The sequence below is a fragment of the Parasteatoda tepidariorum genome, chromosome 6 (assembly GCF_043381705.1).
Source record: "Parasteatoda tepidariorum isolate YZ-2023 chromosome 6, CAS_Ptep_4.0, whole genome shotgun sequence".
In the NCBI taxonomy this organism is placed as follows: Eukaryota; Metazoa; Arthropoda; class Arachnida; order Araneae; family Theridiidae; genus Parasteatoda; species Parasteatoda tepidariorum.
This window is the reverse complement of record NC_092209.1, coordinates 63,261,027-63,279,277: the sequence shown is the minus strand read 5'-3', so window position 1 is coordinate 63,279,277 and position 18,251 is coordinate 63,261,027. Positions and strand designations below refer to the sequence as shown.

At 28.4% G+C, this 18,251-nt stretch overlaps 2 protein-coding genes across 8 annotated transcripts in view; one reads left to right on the top strand and one right to left on the bottom strand.

The window, feature by feature from the left end:
* The window catches only part of LOC107436498 (sulfotransferase 1C2A), a 128,555-nt gene that overhangs the window by 29,915 nt on the left and 80,389 nt on the right, over positions 1–18,251 (top strand). The window contains exon 1 of one of the 7 annotated variants that reach the window (XM_071182444.1): positions 728–876. The exons of 5 other annotated variants lie outside the window; for them this stretch is intronic. The gene's annotated coding sequence lies outside the window, so the exon portion shown is untranslated. Of the gene's footprint in view, positions 1–727; positions 877–18,251 lie in introns of those variants that run through there. One more of the 7 variants, XM_071182449.1, reaches the window with a different exon arrangement.
* LOC107445793 (uncharacterized) overlaps positions 1–18,251 on the bottom strand; it is a gene marked incomplete in the record, with an annotated part of 113,617 nt that overhangs the window by 41,580 nt on the left and 53,786 nt on the right.

The following is an 18,251-nucleotide window of genomic DNA, read 5'->3' as shown; positions in this document are numbered from 1 at the left end:
TGAAGAGGGGTAGGGTGAACTAATTCAAAAGTGTCAGCAAAGGAATGGAAAGATGGGGGCATGAGCGCACATTAATCAAAGATGCGAAAGGTGATGAGAAAGTCTAACAGTCAATCTAAAAACTCTTTAAGTTAAATATAGTCTGTCGATCTGAAAAACACACAGAGTCTGGGATTCGCTGTTGTTATTGAAACAAAACAAAAAACAAAACAAAAAAAACTCAGCAAGCATTTTAAGGAGAAGAGCTTTCGTTACTTTTCTCACCAATTCCTGTCAAAACTCATCGTTAATGTTTACCCCACACCACTACCCTCACCTTGAGATACTCCTCCCTCTTAACCATAGTCTCTGACAGAGCGTGGGGTATTCTTTAGATAGAAGCACAATTCGCAAAATAACAATGCTTTACTGGACGAACTAAAAAAAAAAAAAAAATTCTTTCCCGGATATCGTATTATGGAATAAGTGAGTCTTTAAATAAACTTCGACGTCGTATACTGGAGTGTGATTTTAAATTATCTTAATTACAGCAAACTAGAATAAACTCGTATTTTAATCAATAACCAACTAGAATGGGGTGGAATTTCTTAACTATTTCTTTTTCAATGCAAAAATTTGCCTCATCTTGAAATTATCTCCGAAGTCAGGAAAGGGATAAACTGGTTCTTTTATGTAACGAGTCCTGCTGAGAGAGGAACAAACAGACCACAAAGCCGGTAGATGAGTTAAATATTTACGCTTCAGCAGTAAGCTTGGGCTACAGTTAACTTCGCTTTATCACGAAATTAAAAGATGACTAGTTTTTTCATGAGTTGTCAATTGTTGGTATAAGTGTGCCATTTAGTTAAAAAAATCTTGAGAAATCATTTTATTGAAGTAAGTGTGTATTTTATTATTTTATCTGTCTTGGATGTAATTATACTCAAAGTTCTGAAGAACCAAAAAGGTCTATGAGAAAGAAGTTTAAAAAATATTTAATTCACAAGTTTTGCGGTACGTGCCCTTGAAACTAAGCGCTATTTATGTCTACCAGTTACTTAGCGCTTTTACATTTCTCGCACTGCTTTTAATTTATTTACACGCATTTTCGGTTTCTATTTGCAGATAATTGAAAAGTAAATGTTTTATTACTTTTTCATGTTCTCTCATGTTTCATAACTCTGTATAACATAAAAACATAATGGTCTAACACAGTTTTCCATTGTTGTCGGTGCATTTTTATTGGACGGAAAATCACGTGGTAGGATCCAGTTTTTCCTCATTCATTTCATTATTGTTTTGGTTGTCATCAGCATAAAATGAACAAAAGTCGTAAATGTGTTGTTTTCCTTTAAATATTTTTGTATCCCTAATTTAAAGTTATTTTCCAGTACTGCTATTATTAGCGAAAATTTTAAATTATGGTTGTGAACTCATCAAATTTGTTTGAACCATATAACGTTATAAGAATATTAATGTTATTTTAAAAAATTATTACTTCGAAAAATCACTTCTGTTCACCAAGAGATCTAAATGTTTATAATACTAATAGATAGTAACTAGTGGAATGCGCTTCCTGCTCGCTAACGTTCGCCAACCCCCGAAAATTGCTGCACAATCTTATATGGTTTGCTTCGCAAACCAAGCTCGCTTCGCTCGCTACTAACTTAGGTACATTGCAAATACACAAAATTATAAGAATTCAAAACAATCATTCAAATCCATATAACAACTTTTTTTTTTTAAAAAAAATTAAATCTTTTTTGTATATACTAAGTCATTAAAATAAATTTGAATTCAAATAAATGACATGTAATTCGTTAAACCTATTAGAAATGTGCTATAGTATAATTCGTGATATAAATCAAAAATCGTCAAATAAATTCGTAACATAAAAATTCGTGAAAAAAAGCGCTTTCGACAAAATACTAAAATAGAGATCTATCGACAAAGACTACTCACTTCTGCCTAGCTTAATAGTATGAGATTGCCGCAGCTGATGCTCTCTGGTTATTTCAGTTTCCGCTTTTAAAAGCGCTATATGTTGAGCCACCTCAGCTAGATTTAGCATGTGACATTTTTAGCGGCAATCATTGGTCGATTTTACAGCGTTGCCATTCGGGGAGTTGTAATAAGGCTTTTTTTTGTCGCTGTGTAAGAGAAATATATATATAGATATTTGGAAGTGGGAAGTAGAGGCGCAAGCTTAGGCAATCAGAATTCCTTTTAGTACATAAATGTTAAGTGAATAATTTTAACTTAAGTAGAAAAACTGTTTTCTGCCAAGAAAAAACAATTATTGCCAAGCAATCATCGGGGTTGGTGTGCGGTAGCGAACAGGGGGCTTAGTCCCCTGGTATTAACATATTTATTGAGCAAAATGAAAGAACCTTTCAGCTTCATTCGCTATAAGCATTTAATCGTCGTTTTAATTATGTCATCAACTTAACGTGATTTTAATTAGGTGTATATAATTATTTATATTAAGGAAGTATTGTATTATTATTTGATGCACTGTATATTTCTAGTACAATACCCCATTAAATATTTCGTATCTTAAATTAAAAGAAAATTATATTTTATTCATATGTTTCTAATATTTAAAACATTTGAATTGTACTCTCTTCAATGTAACTGTAAAAAAATATTTTTATATATTAAATTTAAAATGCATTTTTCCGGAAGAAAAAGTTTCTAAACTTTAAGAGATAGAATCAAACTTTCTATTTTTACAGCAAATAGCCATTCCACTTCGGTAATTCTATTTTGACATTTTGCCAAAAGTAACAAACAGTTCCATGAAGAAAAAAAATAGAAATAGAAACACAATGCTATGAAGAGATAAATCCGACGAATGAACAGAAGAAAAAATAAGTTATTTTCCCTTATCATCTGGCACAGAAAAAGAAAAAAAAACACATATAAAATAATAATAGGATGTGTGAACGGCTCTAGGCACACCAGGTAGCATACAGAACTGCTCAGGGCGGTAAAGACCATATATCGATTGGATATCTCTTTGGCTTCTTGTTCAAAATGCCATTCAGGGCGGTGAGAAGACTTACCGTGAAGGAGGCAGAGAGGTAAAAGAAAGGAAGGCGTGTTCTGATCTGGGACCGATTATTTAGTCATTTTTAGCATTTTGCTTCGGTTAATGTTCCGCTAATTTTCATTCCCTTTCTTTTTTTCTATGAGAAAAAAATCCATAAGGAGAAATTCCCAAGAGTTTATTATATTGGCTTTTGTGGTTTTCTTTACTTGGGATTATTCCAACGCTGAATTTATAGTAAATACAAATTTTTATTTTTCGTATCAGCGTTTCAAAACTTGCGAAGATTTAGTTAATATTTATTGTTCTGTTTTTGAATAAAGTTTTTCATTTCTTTAAAGTTTTATCTTGTTTAATTTCATGTTCTTAGGCGTAAGACACTTATACACTGAGATTCAGAAGGAAATACTAAGAGATATGGACAAGGGGATTAAACTTTTAAGATGTTCGAAAAGAAAAAATTAGAAAGATCGAAAAATAATATCCTTGATTTAGAAACAAAACTAAAATGTGATCAACGAAGTAACTTTTTAATTAACAAAATAGTATATTGGAATTTAATGAATATATTTTTGATACAATACACTACATTAACCAGATTTTTTTTCTTAACTAGGCGTTAGTTCTTAAAACTCTTTCTTTAAAAACAAACTTACATCAGTTTTATGCAAGTCTTTTATTCATTATTTAAATTCCACAAATGAATTTTCATTTATAGAGTATAATTATAACCTCATCTTTTGAGAGAAAGATATTTCTTGATGCCTGGATAAAAAATATATTTCAGTCCCTAATGTTATACAACTATGATTATATTATATATTCGCTTTTAAACTCTTTCTTTAAAAAATTTTTATTACTTCTTTGCAAATATTATGTATGCTCTCTAAAATATATGAATAATTTTGATCAAAATTCGATTCGATATTTTTGGATGTAAACTATTTCAGAAATTTCAAAATTACTGTATAAACATGACATCGATTCTTAAAACATTACAAGCAATTCTGATCAAAATTAGCTTCTCTTTTTTATTTTATTTTTTGTAAGATATGTTTCCCAGTATCTAGATTTTCTGCAATATGAGGTTGCGTCTTTAAACTCCCAAAGCTTTTCTGATCAAGATTAGCGTCTTTTCTTTTTGGAGAAGATATATTTCCCAGTATCTAAATATTTCTGCAATATGAGGTTGCTTCATCAAACTCGGCAAGTAGTTCAGATCAAAATTAGATTTTTTTTGTAAAAAATACTTCCCAAAAATTAGATTTCCCTACAAATATGTCAATTTTTTTGATTCTTTAAACTTTATAAGTGATTCTAATCGAAAATCACCTCTCTCCATTTTAAAAGAAATTTCAAAATGCTCAGATAAGAAATCTTTCTCAATGACAGGATGAGAGATATATTTAAGTTTATAATGTTTATATGTCTCTATATAACAAAAAAACGTAATATAACACGATTTTCCAGTGTTGTCAATACATTTTTATTGGCTTGAAAAATCACACGGCAGGATCCAGTTTTCCTGTATAAATCTCTTTTTTCTATTGTTATTAGCAAAAATTAAGAGCAGTCATGTGGGTATTATTTTCCAATAGAATATTTTTATCTCTAATTTAAAGGTATAAAATCGTTCCTTTTCTACTCAGCTACTATTGCATTTTTGAATTTGAATATTTTCTAAATTAAAAGTTTGTAACTAAAACCGTTTTTTTATTTTTATAATGAAGTTCCATGATATTACCTTATTACCTTACATTTTAATAAAAACTTATTCAAATCAGTATGCAAGTTTGTTAACCGTTTCACAATAATAATTTTAGGTGCAAAATAATATTAATACACAATTATTATAGAGTTATATTAATTACAATAGAAATATAATATATTCACAATTAAAGTTATTTGTTAAATTCGTTCGATTAGTTTCATGCAAGAAAGCAAAAATATTAAATTACAACTGTGAACTCACAAAATTTATTATAACAAGACATGATTAATTTCAAATATTATTTAAAAAATGATTATTGAGAAAAATTATTAATTATCCCTAACAAATCTTAATGCAATCATATGGGAAATGTTTGTATGTGGAAAGTGCAATTTGCAATGTGTTCAGCCGCGGCTGCCACGATATGAGTTCTAATTCTATTCTTCTAATTCTAACACAGACGCGACGAGCCCGTCGAGCGTATTGAAAACGTTTCCAGCTCTTTCGATTTGTACTGAGACTTCTTAGGCTTAATGCAGTGAGCTCAGATACCTTTAGGATGATTGGAAACTATACCGTTCATTGCGCAATTAGCCTGATTTATTTCATGCTGTTTGTGATAAGCTTCGAGAGGTAAAAGCTTAGTGTTAATAACTTTATTATGGGTTTATTACAATTAGCTAAGTAAACAAATCCTGACTGAGTATTACTTTGCAAAAATCTTAATAAGCTAAAAGGCATACTGGCTTATTGTAATAAAAAACCTGAAAGTACGAAACAGATAAAATAAAAATAAAAAATACTGTAGACGCTTCAAATTAGCCTGGCACATTGTAAAATATCAACGACCTTTGCAAAGAGTAGAATTTTTTAACTAACTTAAATGGGTGAAATTTTTTCATTCCGCTACAAGTTTAGAGATGTTAAGGCTTATTTTAAATAACGTTGTTAAATATTCATTGCAATTAGCCTAAGTAAACTCAGTCTGATTGAGTCGCTTTTCGCATATTTCTTAATTAAGTTAAATTCATATAGGCTAATTGTAACAAGCCCAAAAAATACCGAGCAATTTATATAATACAGATATTTTTCCTAATTAGCCTGACATTTTTTATCGCTCAAAAATGAAAATTACATTTACAAAAACAAACATTAAAAGTTTTTTTTTTTTTGAATAATGAATGAAGCTTTTACTATACCAGNGCTTTCTATTTGTCCTGAAACTTCTTAGGCTTAATGCAGTAAGCTCAGATACCTTTAGGATGATTGGAAACTATACCGTTCATTGCGCAATTAGCCTGATTTATTTCACGCAGTTTGTGATAAGTTTAAGAAAAATTATTAATTATCCCTAATAAATCTTAATGGAATCATATGGGAAATGTTTGCATGTGGAAAGTGCAATTTGCAATGTGTTCAGCCGCGGCTGCCACGATATGAATTCTAATTCTACTCTTCTAATTCTAACACAGTACACTACAGACGCGACGAGCCGATCTAGCGTATTGAAAACGTTTCCAGCGCTTTCTGTTTGTCCTGAAACTTCTTAGGCTTAATGCAGTGAGCTCAGTTACCTTTAGGATGATTGGAAACTATACCGTTCATTGCGCAATTAGCCTGATTTATTTCAAGCAGTTTGTGATAAGTTTCGAGAGGTAAAAGCTTAGTGTGAATAACTTTATTATAGGTTTATTACAATTAGCTAAGTAAACTCATCCTGACTGAGTATTACTTTGCAAAAATCTTAATTAGCTAAAAGACATACAGGCTTATTGTAATAAAAAAACCTGAAAGTACGAAATAGATTTTAAAAAAATACTGTAGACGTTTCAAATTAGCCTGGCGTATTGTAAAATATCAACGACCTTTGCAAAGAGTAGAATTTTTTAACTAATTTACAATGTAGGGACTTAAAATGTGCAAAAAATTTTCCTTCCGGGTTAAGTTTAGAGATGTTAAGACTTATTATAAATTACTTTGTTAAATATTCATCGCAATTAGCCTAAGTAAACTCAGTCTGATTGAGTCACTTTTCGCTAATTTCTTAATTAGGTTAAAGGCATACAGGCTTATTGTAACAAGCCCAAAAATTACCAAGCAATTTATAAAATACTGATATTTTTTTTAATTAACCTGACATTTTTTATCTCTTAAAATTGGAAATTGAATTTGCAAAAACAAACACTAAAAAGTTTTTTTTGAATAATGAATCAAGCTTTTACTATACCAGATATTAATATGATGCAAAATTTCATGACATTTAGTTACAGCAATATAATCTAGGAAATTAAATTATAATTCTATCACTTTTAATGATCTAGCTTGTCAAGGGTGTGTGCAACCTTCGAAAAAGCTAATTTAATTTAATATTTGAAATTACACATTACAGGAGAAGTTTCGATTTGGTCTTATGCCAAAACTAGAGTTAGATAATGATTTCCCCATTGAACCGTAGTATAATTTGTAAAAATGTAAAAAAAAGACCAACTGAGAAATTTTTCACGTAATAAGTGTGCGATATGTAAGGAATGTCGTGCTTTTAACCTATACAATGGTGAAACAGGTACCCAAATATCTATGCATGTTACTTTAAAATACTGGAAATAATATTTTACTAATTATTCCTACTTATAGACATCAATATAAGCAAAAAAATGCAACTATTAATATCTGAACTATTTTAATTAAAAATATCACACTTATATTCTTAAAATACGCTAAAGATGCAATCCGTATTCCTTTTTAAAAAAATTATAAATTGTTTTTTATAACGGGACCAGTTCAATTTTTTCGAACCTTTAAAAAATATATACTAATCAGATTAATTGATGATAGAAAAAAGTCTTATAATAGGTCAATGGCTGCATAAAAATACAGTAATGAATATAAATTAGTTAGAATAATTTAAATTTGTAAAGAAACTTTTCAAATTATAGGTGTATTGGATGAAATATATGAATTTAGGTACAACCAATCATACTTCATACTATACAAACTTATATACTTCATTTTAACAAAATATCAAAAATGATTTCTAATTATATCCAATCAAACATTATTTTAGTTGTAGTAACTTGCTATGCTGCATTAATAATCACAGTATTGTGTATTTTGTTAGAAATAAAACTGTCTAGTACAAAATTGTATCAAACTGTACTGTTCTAGTTATTAAAAGATTCAAGAATTACCCAGAAAGTCTCGGAAGGCTGACATTTTTTCTAAATACACTAGTCTACGCATAAATTGAAGTCATAACATTTCAACCAATTTGAATAAAAACCATACCCTCGCGTAAGGACATAAAAATTTTAATGTTGCCATTCATTAAAAAAGCTAAAACAAACTACATAATTGTTAAAAGTGCTAATTTCGTCGTGTACAAATTCATCTAAAATGGCATTTAGTACCAGGTAGGAGGCAAAATCAGAAGTGAATAAATTTTAATTTTGTTTTCTCACCACCGCTGTTTGTTTCTATAATTCACAATTTTTATTTCTATATTGCCCGAAGCATTTCTGATTTAATATATAAAATTGACGTGATTATAACATTGACATAATTTTTTCCGATTTCTGTCGCTTGGCTGTGGCGTCAACCTTTGTAAATCTAGGCATTTGTCGATTCAGAAGCCAATCAGATTCGCCACGCACACGTGACGTCGCTTACAGGTACCCATTTTAATTCTTATTTAAATTGCATGGTTAGGCAAAATTATTTCAGTTCTTTACGAATTGCCAGTACCTGATTCTATCTCCCATTTGATCTCTTCCAATAATTTTTCATATGAAATAGGCTTCGAAATCTTTTTGTTTCTATATTTCTAACAGTTATATCTACTGTCTTTAATTCTTCGTTTCTACCAACATTCTTTCTAAAACTAAAAACATTCTTTCTCTGAATTTCCAATATCAACTAGTAATAAATCCAGCTAACTTATGATCAACACTATGTCTTTTCAACCTTTTCAATTGGCACATGCGGTATAACTTATCATTCTTCGTTTTCATTAATCTCCTGATGAACTTATATTTTGTGCCAAATGTAATTCTTTTACTTTTATTTCTAGGTAATCTGTTTAACCTTTATTTGTAGAAAAACTATAGTTTTCTTTTCTTTACTTTAACCAATGTCACCGTGTTACTATTTTTTTGCTCTGTGCTATCGTACCTTCTAGATTTTCAATTTGATTCCTTGTAACTGATATTCTAGGTTTCATATTGAAGTTTTTCATCTTACGTAACTGTTCGCCAATCTTTACTTAACTTACCGATTTCTTAATTTGTCTACAAACAGGATAGTGTACATTTTCTGACATGCTTCAACTTCTTAAATCCTTTGCACTTACGTAGTACCATTTCTTTTAGAACTTTTTTCAGTTTCCTTTCTATGGTGATTTGACATTTCATTTCGCCACCATTTTTTCCTCCGTCATTTTTATTTTATGTGGCTTATTATCAACAAAATATTTGCTTAATTTTACTATCCTTAAAACCACTTAAAAACCATTTTACGCTTTCCTTGTTTTCAACTGACATATTTGATCTTCCATCACTGTTTACTTAACATACTTTTCATCAGAGAGTTTTCCTTAATTCCTTTATCAAATTCAGCATTAATTTAGTCATCATCTCGATTTGTATTAGCATATTTTCGTCTTAAGGTTAGGAGGAATTACCACTTTTATTTTCCTTTTATTCAGAGTCCAAGAGATGTGGTTTTTGAGCAGCGAATAATTTTTTAGTTTTCATCTATTTTCGATGACGTTTAATTTCGTTTTCAGCACCGTTTATATTTTTTTAAAAATGTAAACATATTCAACTCTTTAAAAAAAATCTCGACATATAAAATGCTGGTTTTGAAGAATAATAACCCTTATGGCATTAACGAGATAATATATAATGAAACAACAATAGTATTTAGATGAAAAATAAAAAACGGACCTCCCAAATAACTTTTGATCTAATGATCGATCTTCACGTTCTAGGACTCAATCTTAATAGTTCGAAAGGGTGACTTAAAGTATGCCAATTAATTAGTGCTGACGATATTTTAAGTTACGAAATCAGACACAAAAACGTACTTTCTTCGAATAAATAAACATTTTTCTAAACGGATTCATATTTCTGGCCCCTGAATTATAGGAGATAGCCGCAATCCTTAAAATATGGTCCCAATAATTTGGTCAGGACCACGATCCGAAACGTGGACCCCTTATTGTTCATTTTACTTTTTGCGCATTTCAGCATATTTCGAGAACTTTTTAAGCGAAGTGAAAAAATTTTGCACTCTATTGTAAAATTCGTTCAGCTAAAGCTAATTCCATGCAAAAAATAAACTTCACTGAGTATTTATTTAATAATAGTCTGAGTATTTAATAATAGTCGAAAACTTTTGAATTGTAAGGTATTTTTCGCATAATTTTAAGGAATGTATTTTCACGATCGAATTAAATTTGATCGAATGGTTCCTGTGAAATAGAATTTCGTAGGAGTATTTTTATAATCCCATTTCTCAGGTACTTTTCAACCGATTTCGCTCAGATATTAATTTTATCATTCAAAATTGCACTCTTTAAAATTATGCAAAAAATTGTATACCTTACAATTCATAAGTTTCGATATATATATATATANATATATATATACGTATGTTATAAAAAAAGCACTTCATCTGGGGAACCACTGTCTGCCAACATACTGGAACTTTTCTGTAGTCAGTGGTAAAACTAAAAACTGACTACACCCCGAGGCCATATAATGGATAAACTAAATAAGAAAAGGCCATAAAAAATCAAATATTGAAACAAAAAGGAAAATTCAATGCATACACAAAAAAAAGACAAATCAAAAGTACCATAACCTACTAGGTGGTTATGAAAGTACACTGAGAAAATATTAATAAGGACACGTCTACATATACGAAATATAAATAAAGATAAAGTTACAGTTATAATAACCAAATCGAAATAAACTTTAAACTGCCAGATCCTTAGAAATTTTGTTCTGACCTCTTTCAAAAAACTTGAAAAATGGAGCAAAAACAATCAATGATTCAGAAATGCAATTAAGTGCAGAAAAATCCTGAATTTAACCGCATTGGCCTATTTATGCGGATTTTCAATATCGTCGGAATTAGTTGAGCTTCTTTAAAATCCATTGAATTAAACTATCTATAATTGCAATAATTAAAGGGAAAATTATTATTATCTTATGTAATTTTCAAATTCTTAATAGCTGAAAGAAAATCTGTTTTATGAGTACAAATAAATTTAAACCTAAGAATTTAACTAATCAAAATATTCTTAAAAATTTTAAAGTATAAGTTGGAACGTAATAAATTTATAACATAAAACTTATTCTCCTCTTTTATCGTATAATCTAATTAATATTTTTTCGTTATGAAGTTTAATTTCAAGATCTAAAAAATTGGCGCCTTTAGCATCTGAATTAGTCTTTATTAAATTAAGTTCTTTAGGATAATTATCTTTAATTAAATCAAAATTATTACAATCAAAGTTAATTAAATCATCAGTAAATTTAATCCTAATTAATAAATTCTGTTTTAAAAATGTATAAAAATATGAGAAAATATGAGATGTATAAAAATATGAGAAAATATTAACAAATGCACTTGACTAAAAATTACCTTGAATTTGTTTGAAAAAACATGTACCATTAATTAGATAATTTTCAAAAATGTTTATATTACATAAATTAGTCCAATCTTCTCTAATAATATCTTCATTATTCAAATATTTATCAAGAATTTCTAAGCAAAAATTTCTTAATTCTTTATATTATTGTATGGTATACTCGCAAATAAATTTTCAAAATCATATGTAAGAATACTATTAATTTTAGTGTAATTTAAATATTTAATGACGTCTTGGTTATTATTTATAATAAAATTTTTATCATTAGAAATAATTTTATTTAAAATGATGTTCAAATATTTAAAAAAAAATTTGCAGGAACAGAATTATAACATCCAGTACTGCAAGTAACAAATCGAAATTTAATCATTTTTTGTGGAATTTAATAGTTGGAAATATATAGAATAATTAAAGCTATTGATTGAAATTTTTAAATATTAGTTATGCTAATAACCAACTTAAAATTACTGATTCACAAAAAAAAATTATAAACATTCTGTGAACGTGAAAAATCATAACATAAGAAATAATTAGAAAAAAAAGAATCATTACAATATTAGTTAAAATAAAAATACAATCATAACTAAAATTGAACTTTAGTGAATTCATTGAAATCGCGAGGCATAAAGGGAATTAAGCAAATCTTCGCAATTCTGAGAGCATTTTGTATAAAAAGTTACTATTTTTTAAGCATTTCATCTACAATAAAGCATCTATATTAACTGCAATATTTGTTGCAACGTTTTTCAATGAATTACATATTTGAAAGTTTTTATCTGAAACAATCACGTTTAATACTATCCTAAAAACACACGAAATATTTTATTTACTCAGTCTTCAAAAAATTTCATTCTATTTATAGTTTTCTCGCTACATTTATTTTAAGAGCGGGCTTAGACTGTGTTATTAAACTTTTTCTTGTTCCGAAGAAATAGAATATAAAAGAAATCGAAGCTCCAAGACTCTCGACGTTATTTCAGCTCTGATTCGTAGTGAACGTCGATATAAACTTTTGCGTGTGTTCTAAAAGTTCGATTTATCTTTTCTTGATAAAATTCAGTACATTCTATGATGGCGGATCTTTTGAAAGAAATAAAATGAAATGAATAAATATATATCTACCATTATATATTTTATTTTCTTCAAATATTTAGATTCTGATCGTATTCTTTATTGTAGATATTATTTCAGGCGTATGAAAAGAGGGAAAGGAATGTTTTTGACATGAATTAGAATATTATTCTAATAAAATATTGGAAAATAAATATTATGAATCAAAACATTTTCCATTTAATGTAAAGCATGGATATATTATGAATCATAAAAGAAATTATAAATTAGAGTTAGTTTGATTATTTTAACGTTAAAAATGCTGATTGTTGTATTTTACTCTGTTAGTCAAAAAGAGACTGAGTTAGAAAAACAACAAGGAACAGACTTGTCAGGAAAAAACATAGAATAAGCTAGTCAATAACGTTTAGAACTAGAAACATTTAGAACAAACAAAGAACAAAATAGTTTAGATTATTTAGAACTTAAACTAGAAACATTTCAAACAAACAAAGAAAAAAATAGTCAAGAATAAACCTAGAAAAGAATGGTCAAGTGCAAGTAAGGAAAAGAATGGTCAAGAATAAGCAAAGAAGAGGATTTGCAAGAATAAGCAAAGAGATGAATGGAAGAGAACAAGAAAAGAAAAACAACTCTCAAGAACAAACAAAGAAAAGAATGGTCAGGTGCTAGCAAGTCAAAAACAAGCGAAGAATAAACTAGTCAAATACAAAAAACAAATTGATCAAGAACGAAAAAAAATGGAAAGGAAAGAAAAATTTTGAAGAACAAAAGACAAACTAATCAGGAGCAAAGAATAAACAAAATTAAGTTTTTTCCTTCTTTTTTACAAAAAAGAAGGTACATACAAAATACATACAAAGATATAATTGGACTAGTTCCTGTGAAAAACATGAGTGCATCAGATTTGGTCAATTTTACCAAAACTGCTCTCTCGGTGTTGCATGGTTTGTCATTTAATGTGCTTCTGTCATCTCAGACAATAATAGAATTAACCGGAATATGTTTCAAAAATTTAAAACTTCAAGCTGGGGATTCAATTTGTATTAAAAATTCTGTGGATAATTCTCGTCCCCTATTTCTGTTATTTGATTCTGTGCACATCGTAAAATCCATACGAAATAATTTACTAAATCAGATAGATACAGAAGGAACATTTGTGCCCCCAGATTTTGAAGATTTTACCAAAATCGTAGATGTGAAATTTTCTTTTTTACGAAAAGTTTTTAACATCGAACGAAACTCGATTGTTAAATATGCCCACAAGTTGTCTTTTAAGACAACTTATCCAACTAATATTGAGAGACAAAATGTCAACCTGGCATTAAATATTTTTGATGAAAGTACTCAAGCTTCAATTCAGATATATGGGGAACAAAACTGTTTCTCAAACTGACAACCTACTATTCAATTTTTGAAAACAGTAAAAAAGTGGTGGGACATCATGAACATAAAGAACACTAAGAAAGGTTTCCTTTAACGAAATGCTACTTCTTTTCTATTTCGCTCTTTAAGAGTTGAAAGGTTTCATCTTCTTGGACATTTTCTTGCGTGGTTAGATACATGGAAAAAGTTGAAACTGAAGCCTCGCTGTGGATATTTTTCAGAAGAAACCTTTTATGCCCTCACCCAAACAACTCGATGCATGATATCCTTAATTGAGCATCGCTTGAATCAAGGAAACGCTTATGTCATCACAGGCAAGTTTCAGACAGACTGTTTAGAGTCCAGATTTGGCATTTACCGACAGATGTCTGGTAGCAATTACCATGCTTCTGTAATTGAAACTGCGAGAAAACTTCGAATCAAAATTATCCTCACTCTGAATTCAAGCAGTTTGGGGAACATTTTCTTTCGCAGTTTATGTGGTGATGATACTGCAATTACCATGTTTCTGTAATTGAAAGTAAGTGAGAGAAAGCTTCGAATCAAAAGAATCCTCACTCTGAATTCAAGCAGTTTGGGGAACATTTTCTTTCGCAGTTTATGTGGTGATGATACTGCAATTACCATGTTTCTGTAATTGAAAGTGAGAGAAAACTTCGAATCAAAAGTATCCTCACTCTGAATTCAAGCAGTTTGGGGAACATTTTCTTTCGCAGTTTATGTGGTGATGATACTGCAATTATCATATTTCTGTAATTGAAAGTGCGAGAAAACTTCGAATCAAAAGTATCCTCACTCTGAATTCAAGCAGTTTGGGGAACATTTTCTTTCGCAGTTTATGCGGTGATGATACTGCAATTACCATGTTTCTGTAATTGAAAGTGAGAGAATTCTTCGAATCAAAAGTATCCTCACTCTGAATTCAAGCAGTTTGGGGAATATTTTCTTTCGCAGTTTATGTGGTGATGATACTTCAGGTGATGTTGAAGAAGTGGACAATAGTGACTTCAGTGATGTCTTGTGCGACTTCAACATCGATGTTAGTTGTGATGAAGTAGAGATTCTCACATATACTTCTAGTTATTGTGTTTTCAAATTAAATCTAACACGCAGTATGTTTTTTAAGCATTTCGTAGTTAATCATAACATTCTGATTGAACCTATTCAGAGTCACTTGGCACCCATTTCAGAAAACAAACCCGACTCTTTTATAAACATCGTAAGCAGAGGAGGATTAAAGAAACCCTCAAGACTAATTTTAAACATAATCATTCATGCATATAGTATTTTTAAAAAACTCTTAACTTCTGAATTTGAGGAAAACTTTCAAAAGTGTAACATGCTACAACATAAAGTTCTTGTAAACTTATTTAAATTTTATCTGGAGAACAGTAATTTGTTTTAACTACAAGAGAAATGTGACATCTGTGGAACTGAATTGTTTAATTCTGTTTGTAAAATTATCACCACCTTTAGTATCATTTGCATAAAAAATAATACTAAAGTGCTATCTGACAAAAATCTTGTAAATTTACAAGAACGAAAATTTAAAAAAATCAAACCTTGTTAATTTTTTAAGTTAAAAATTTGTGTTTTTTATATATTAGCTTTAAATTTGGTATATCTATTTATTATCAGATATAAATGCTGAAATAGTACATTTATTTTTAACAATATACTTTGTGGAATGGCAGAAATTTCCTGTCCAAAGTATGAGTTAGTTCAATTTTATAATTAATTATCACAAATTTACCCTTACTGTGTTTATATCTTTATAAAATTTATTGAAAGAGTACTTGTACCATTATTAAAAAAACTATTATTTTTATATTGATTAACGTTGATGGGCAGTATATTTCTTGTTGGTAATATATTTAAGGCTTGATGATATCTATCATTAATGAAAGCTCTGGTGCTATTATTTTAAAATAGTAATTTTGTTTTCTACATTTAAATTTTTTTTCAAACTCAAATTCTATTTTTATTCTTCTCTTCAACATCAAAAAAGCTAACATCGTAAACTTTTAAGTTAGGCAATAAATGGATTTGCAAAATTATTGAAATGTGTTACTTTAACTAATAATGTGTCATTTTAACAATAGAAATTGAACTTGTATTTAACCATGCAAGTTAAATTTACATTGAATATATGTATTACTGTAAATACTGATTAAGTTGATTTTTAGTGAATTTATAACACTAATCTATAGAACAAATTCTCTTGGGTGTACATTTGATGAATCAACTATTCTTACTGCTAGTAGATTAAAATCAACAATATGTTTGTAAAGTAATATGCAAACTTTGCTTTCATTATTGTAAAATTAGAGTTGTGGATTTTATGTTGTTTATGAGAAAATTGAAATATATAATTTTCCATAAGGCACTTTCAATTTATAAAATTATCTTGAATGAGAAAAGAACTGTTTCAGTAAGTAAAGATAAGAATGTTTCTGGTTAATGTTTCTATAATTCAAATATGTCTGAAATAAAAGAGAACTATGAAGAGATAAAAATTGATACTAACTATTTTAAAATCTGCATGTTTTATATCAAGCATAAATAAGTTTGCAAAGAAACAATCAATAATTTCATTCATACTGTTTATCATAATATATGCTTGTAAAATATATAAAAGTTTCTTGTCCGTGAGGTTATGATGTGGGAAAAGTACCTTAATTTTTATATTGTATTGAAAACTAATGAATTCTCGCACTATTTCCAAATACTATTTCAAGAATGTTGAGTTCGGAAACATAGCTACACCATTGCATTGTTTCATTAAATTAACCTGTGTTGTCGGTAAAATAAAATTTTACTGTTCTAAACTTATAAGTAAAGGATTAAACACAATAATATAATACATGTAATATTTAGTATTGAAATGAATACACTAATAAATTTGCTATTCCATGAAACATTTCTGTTTTTTTTGTTTTAATAAATTTCCTTTAACGAACTGTCACCGAGTAAAAGTTACCTGATACTTTTATAATTTATTAAATGTATTTTAATAAATGAAATTAAATGATTAATTAAATTGTATTAATTTGGTGCAAATGAGAGAAACAAATAATTTATCACAATATGTGTTTGTAAAATATATTAATGTTTCTTGTCTGTAAACTTATGATGGGGAAAAAGTACCCCAATTTTTATATTGCATTGTAAATTAATAAAGCCTCACACTATTTCCAAATACTATTTCAATAATGTTGAGTTAGGAAACATAGCTACACCATTGTCTTGCTTCATTAAATTAACCTGTGTTGCCTGTAAAATAAAATTTTGGTTTTCTAAACTTATAAGTAAAGGGTTGAACATAATCATATAATGCATGAAATATTTAGTATTGAAATGAATACACTAATAAATTTGTTATACCATGAAACATTTCTGTTTATTTTGTTTTAATAAATTTCCTTTAATGAACTGTCTCCGAGTAAAAAGTTACCTGATACTTATGATTTATTAAATGTATTTTAACAAATGAAATTAAATGATTTATTAAATTGTATTAATTTGCAGCAAATGAGAGAAACAATAAATAATTTATAACAATACATGTTTGTAAAATATATTTAAGTTTCTTGTCTGTAAGGTTATGATGTGGAAAAAGTACCTCAATTTTTATATTGTATTGTAAATTAATAAAGCCTCACACTATTTCAAAATACTATTTCAATAATGTTGAGTTCGGAAACATAGCTACACTATTGCCTTGCTTCATTAAATTAACCTGTGTTGCCGGTAAAATAAAATTTTAGTTTTCTAAACTTATAAGTAAAGGATTGAACACAATCATATAATGTATGTAATATTTAGTATTGAAATGAATACACTAATAAATTTGTTATACCATGAAACATTTCTGTTTATTTTGTCTTAATAAATTTCCTTTAATGAACTGTCTCCGAGTAAAAAGTCACCTGATATTAATGATTTATTAAATGTATTTTAATAAATGAAATTAAATGATTAATTAAATTGTATTAATTTTGAGCAAATGAGAGAAACAAATAATTTACCGCAATATATGTTTGTAAAATATATTAAAGTTTCTTGTCTGTGAGGTTATAATGTAGAAAAAGTACCTTAATTTTTATATTGTATTGAAAAGTAATGAATTCTCGCACTATTTCAATAATGTTGAGTTCGGAAACATAGCTACACCATTGCCTTGATTCATTAAATTAACCTGCGTTGCCTGTAAAATAAAATTTTGGTTTTCTAAACTTATAAGTAAAGGATTAAACACAATCATATAATGTATGTAATATTTAGTATTGAAATGAATACACTAATAAATTTGTTATACCATGAAACATTTCTGTTTATTTTGTTTTAATAAATTTCCTTTAATGAACTGTCTCCTAGTAAGAAGTTACCTGATACTTATGATT